Source organism: Gossypium hirsutum, chromosome D10, assembly GCF_007990345.1.
Source record: "Gossypium hirsutum isolate 1008001.06 chromosome D10, Gossypium_hirsutum_v2.1, whole genome shotgun sequence".
Lineage (NCBI taxonomy): Eukaryota > Viridiplantae > Streptophyta > Magnoliopsida > Malvales > Malvaceae > Gossypium > Gossypium hirsutum.
Genome location: NC_053446.1, coordinates 41,063,698 through 41,070,068, shown reverse-complemented (window position 1 = coordinate 41,070,068; position 6,371 = coordinate 41,063,698). Strand labels below are relative to the sequence as shown.

The 6,371-nt window shown below is 34.0% G+C and overlaps 1 long non-coding RNA gene across 1 annotated transcript; it reads right to left on the bottom strand.

Moving 5' to 3' along the window:
- Positions 1 to 2,345: 2,345 nt before the first annotated feature.
- On the bottom strand, positions 2,346 to 3,731 carry LOC121222217 (uncharacterized). The gene is made up of 3 exons (XR_005919354.1): positions 3,007 to 3,731; positions 2,801 to 2,864; positions 2,346 to 2,671 (listed from the first exon to the last, which is right to left on the bottom strand). It is a non-coding gene; the product is annotated as an uncharacterized lncRNA (long non-coding RNA).
- Positions 3,732 to 6,371: the final 2,640 nt, after the last annotated feature.

The window sequence follows — 6,371 nt, the reverse complement described above, 5'->3', positions numbered from 1 at the left end:
ATTCATAAAATTAAGACATGGGTTTTGAAGTATTCAAAGCAACGATCTCAAAAATGTAAAAATTATCAAAAATCGAGCTAAAACGAACCTTAAATCAAGCTTGAATATGGTCGAATTTATGCTTGTGTTTTTCTCTTCCTTTTCTCTAGTTTTAGCTCAACATGGATGATAACAATTGAATTTTTACTTTGTCTTTAATTAACATATATTAGTATTTTATTTATTTACCTTATTAACCTTTATTAAATAATTTATATTTCATATAACATAAGGATAAAGTTGTCCATAGTCACCCACTATCTTTTAAATGGCCTAATTGCCATTTAAGACTCCCATTTTTAAAAGACAACAATAATTGAGTGACTTTAGATTTGACCCCCAAGTTTTTATTTTACGCGATTAAGTCATTTGATCAAATTAAGCACTCAAACGATCAAATTTTCGTACAAAATTTTCACACACATTAATTCACATACTGCAAATACTAAAAATAATATTAAAATATTTTTTTGACTCAAATTTGTGGTTTCAAACCCACTTGTGGTCTAAAAATTAGGCTGTTACAATTGAGGTTGTGCTAGTTGGTTTTTTTCATTAATGCTTGATGAATTGTTTGCATGGTATTTGTTCTAGGCATTCACTAAACTTATTAAGCTCACCCACTCCCTTCTTAAACCATTACAAAATAGTTCAGTGACAGTGTGGGCGGTATGGTTCCGAGGGATGATCCAAGTAAGTCCATTTCGCTTTTCATAGGTGTTTTGCTTATTCAGTTATGTTTTGGGAAAATGGAAATCTGGTAGACTTTTACGGACATTTTCCATGATGCTTTGGATGCTTCCAAAGATTATTTGTTCTTAAGTTTACGAGATTTGTTTCGTATTACGTTGATTATTGCTCGGACTTACTTTCGATGTTTGAGACTAATGTTATGGTCATTTTGATTTTTATTTGATAATAATGTGATAGCATGATGAATTGGTACAAGTTCGAAAGATTTTTATGCTTATTTATGTTATATTTTCTGGTTTGAAGCAGAGGTATCGATATTTGTGTTGTAAAAATGATACCTTTGTGATTTTGAAATGTGGAGAAAGTCAAAATCGTAATTTGGTATCAATACCCTATCACGAGTATCGATACTCGAGGTAGAAATATCGATACTTTGGCATAGGTACCAATAATTTTTGAGGTTTTGGTTTTTAAGCGAGAAACACTAAGCAGTTTTAGTACTTATTTTCCAAACGGTATTGATACCTTACCTTTAGTATCGATATCTACATGATATGCTTTGGTATTTTGTGAAATGGACCTTATGCATGTTTAATTATTATTATAAGACTATTCGATGTATGTTTAGCATGTAAGGATGATAATTAAAGAGTATGATTAATTTAAAACCTATATGAATACTAAAATGGAAGATGTTTTGTTTAGAATGAGCTTTTACTTGTTGTGTATGACATGAGACGATGGTCTGGCATCCGAATATTCGGGTTGGGTGACCAGGTTAGCTATAGGGTGTTACAAAGCCACCAGATATTGCAGTCAAGCTGCCAGAAACAGAATATTGTGGGAAAGCCACCAGAAATTGCAGATATACTGCTAGATAATTCCTCCATGCAATATTATCCTAACCTTATCCATGTGATATGGCCTACAGAATAGAATTTTTAGTATGCATGCTTTACATGCGAATTAGATTTTATTATGGTTTAACACAATGGCATGTTTAACATGCAAGTCATAATCAAAATAATAGAATGCTTAACATGCGAATCATAACCAGAATAATAGCACGCTTAACATACGAATCAAAATATCAATAAATCAGTATCATGCTTATAAAACATGCATATCCAATATCGCCATATATCACATATCATGAGTATTAGGAAATCAAACATCACAGATCTGAAGTTTTGGAATCAGTTACTTGGAATCGTCCTACTTATCGGATTTTATAAATCCATATGAATAATTAACGTATTCGCCCAATATCAGTTTTTAGAAATTTTATTAAAGAAATATTAAATTCTTTCACAAATATATTTATCTCGATATTAAACAATGTCATTTATTTTATCAAGGTAAATCCTCACACCTATCAATATCATGTTTATAAAACATGCATATCCAATATCGCCATATATCACATATCATGAGTATTAGGAAATCACACATCATTACGTTTAACACAAAAATCACATAATCACGTACAAACATCACAGATCTGAAGTTTTGGAATCAGTTACTTGGAATCGTCCTACTTATCAGATTTTATAAATCCATATGAGTAATTAATATATTCGCCCAATATCAGTTTTCAGAAATTTTATTAAAGAAATATTAAATTCTTTCACAAATATATGTATCTCGATATTAAACAATGTCATTTATTTTATTAAGGTAAATCCTAACACCTATGTTATGCAGACGAACGCAATACTTGCCTCTTCGATCACCCATGCTAGAATTTAGCTAGACTTACAGTAAATCTAAGTATAAAACGATGTTTTATCAATAAAATGTTATTTTATTAATCCCTTAATTAGAAAGATTTAATCAAGACATTTCCTATTTGAATCATCACTTACGCTTTAATAGATATGATTTGGATTTGTGTCTCACTTCCAAAGCTAGGGGCATTCCGTGTTGATGATAGATGATCCTTTAAACAACAAATATTCTATGTGAGAAAATATCTATATTGAAGAATAAATTCTGGAAACACCTTTTATAATAATTGGCATAAAAGTGGAGAAGTAAAGATTATCATCGGAGTTTAAAGATCACTTACAAAAAATCCCAAGGAATAGATGAATCCTTGATCCAACATTATTTTCTTTACAATGGAAGATTATCTAATGAAATCATCATTCAAAAATTAAACGAATAGGTATTAGAATTGTATATGGTTTATGAAAATAAGAGAGGACGATTAGAATTTTATTTTAAGAGAATAAATGAATAGAAAATAAAAATCGATGAGAAATGGTTGTTTACGATGGTGGAGGTATGATGGCGGCACGACAATAGTGTGGTGGTGGCGTAGTAACGATGCGGCAGTGGTGAGAGAAGATGAGGTGTAGAAGAGAGGGGAAGTTTTAGTGGTGAAGTGGTGGTGAGTAGGTGAAGAAAAGGTGGCCAACGGTGGTGGTATGGCGGCAAAATGTAGAAAAAGGGGTGGTGGTAGGAGGATAAAAGAGAAAAAAGATAAGATAAAGAGAATAAAAATAAAAATGAAGATTTGGGGGTATCAAGGTGCATGGTACAACCAAGGTACGATAAGGGGAGAGAATTTGGCAATAGGGGAAACATAGGCACCAAAAGTGGATCATGGAGTGAAAAGGGGAGGTATTGGGGGAAAATTGACTCCTCAATAGAGGAAATAATCTTCCCCACAAGGAAACAATGGGGTGGTGGTAGGAGGAAGAGAAAAGATAAAAAAATATGAGATGAGGAGAATAAAAATAAAAATGAAGATTTGGGGGTATGTAGGTGCATGGTTGGCCAAGGTATGGTAAGTGGGGAGAATTTGGAAATAGGGGGAACATAGGCACCAAAAGTGGATCATTGAGTGGAACGGGGGGTATTGGGGGAAAATCAACTCATCAAAAGAGGAAAGGATCTTCCCCACAAGGCAACAATGGGGTGGACGGCAAGGGGTGTTGACCATCAATTTATGATGCCAAAAATTTTAGAAAAGAATGTGTGGATGATAAGAAATGAACCTAGGTTCTCTAGGAATTAAATTAGGCCCTAAACCACTTGACTACTTACTTCCTTGTTCCATAATTTGACAAAATGGTAAATAAAAATATTGGGTGTGACAAGATCAATTCAGACTTCTGCAACAAAAAAATTTGAAATGATGCTAGTCGATTCACTTCCACTTCAGGATTCATCGATAGAGATAGACTAAGACCAAGTAATCTGATATCCATAAGTTCACCGGTTGCTAGTGTGAGCAGTGTTAGAAATGTGAAGAAACCAGTTTGTGAGCATTGCGCTAAAAGCTATTTTGGCGAGTATTGATTCAAAATGGGAAATTTTTTCGGATGAGGTTCCACAGATCGTTTCCTCAAGAATTGTCTAAAACGATACAACGATTCTGTGAATCAAATTGTTAGACCTGAGACTACTCTGCAGAAAGGTAAAAAGGTTAGAAACAGTAAAGGTGTTACACCTAGTCGAGGAAAAGCTGTTAGTACGCCCGAACGATTAGAGGCTAGAGCACTTGCTAGGGCTTATGCTATTAGAGCTCATGAGGAAGCTTATGCTCCAGACATTATTTTCGATGTATTCTCCCCTTTTCATATTAATGTCTATGCATTGATTGATCCTAGGTCAACACATTCCTATATATGCACTACATTAGTAAACAAGAACACACATGTTGAGTCAACAAGTTGCACTGTCAGGGTAACAAACCACTAGGTTAGTATGTCTTAATTAATCAGATTTGTAGAATGTGACCACTAAAAGTCTAAGGCTATGATTTTCTTGTTGATTTAATGCTACTACCGTTTGATGAATTTAATATCATTTTGTATGTGTTGAGGCTTGTGTAACAGTTTGTGCAACAAATATATTTTCAACGTTGTTGGCTTAAAAATTTTTCTGAAACGGTTGTGAAGTTTATCTTGTCTATATTCTCAGAACCTGCATAAAAAACAAATGTTTGTAAGATTAAACAAACTTAGTGAATATTAACCCATATTACCTTGGCGTATTTTTTGTTGAATTCCTTAACTTGAAGATTCTGGATTTCTTTTCAGTCTTCGGCGGATACTATTCTAATTTCAAGTGCATACAAATACGACAATTTCCATACTTGACCATCCTACACACAATTCACTCGTAGAAAAGCTACTTTTGATGATTCTCACACAGACAAATATAGAATACCTCACCCAGGATGGTGTACTCACCGATATTATTCTTGGTAGATACTTATACTAACAGATCTTTTAAGGTGAACTTCATACAAATCCTACCTTGGGCGGATTCTCATATTGAATTTGGTAGCTATAAAGATACCAGTTAGATCTAAAATCAACTCAGAGTGTAACTTTTTCTGATAGATGATACATTCTAAGTTATCCCATGGAATCCCAAACAACCATATTACATATCATGAAAACGCCCAGGTTTGGCAAACAACTTCAACTTCATATAACTTTTATATATAGCGTGAAACACTTAGATTTGGCTGATACCATGGAATTTAAATAACTTTCATACATAGCATAGACAAACTCAAGTCTGGCAAACACTCAGACCACTCATAGTTACGAATACGCCAAATTTTCTGTACTGGCAAACTACTATGGCTGATTCACCCTTCAGAAACACTACTGAGCACTCTTTCAGGAAATGCTCTTAGGTCATATTCAAATTTCGTCATATGGCTATCCAAATAGAGATATCTTCAAACTTACCTAGATCTCACCACAAAGGCTTCACAGAATATGCCACAACGACTTCACAAAATATGCCACAAAGGCTTTACAAAATTTCGTGTTTATTGCCTCAGTGGACAATCTCTGTGGGTTCCATGGGGTTTCTCCTACATGGTTTTATACATATCCTCATATCGTGATCAGCCAATCCAGTTTACATCTCATCGGAGGCTACACCATGAGTATTCTCGCAGCCATATGATGCCATGGGTCTTTACCACATGGCCTTACACATATCTACATGTAGTGATTTGCTAATCCAGTTAGCCATGTACCTGCCCTACTGGAGCATCACAAATGCATGTGTTACTCATTTAACACAAAATACTCTTCAATACCTAATTTCACATGTATACATACCACACACCATCTTATTAATGATGCAACTCATATATCTCATTCGTAAATATGCAGAACCTTTACAATAATTCACACACACATACACTCACTAGCTATCTAAGAAGACATCAACATACGAATTACCCTTGTAAACTAACATGAATGAGTTAAGATAAGGACTCACCTGAAACTCACCTTTACTTCAGCTTAGAGTTCTTCTCCTAATAGTCCCACCTAAATCAGCATCAATAATTATTTAAAAGCACATGGAATTACCATTAAAATCACAATTACAGACAATTTACTAACATTTCAATTATACACGACCCCAAGCAGGGCCTCCTATTCAGACCCTACTGCTTTTATGCCTCATAACATCCTTACTCTTTCAAAATCATAACATGTAGAGCTATTAGACTTACCAGGAGGTTGAAACATCCACTGACTAACCCAAAGACCTTAGCTTCCAGTTTAATAAAGAAAAAGAGAATAAGAAAAACTAAAGCATAAAACGGAAGAAAGAAAACCATCTGAATGTTCCTTTCTTACCATATAAATATACTCAGT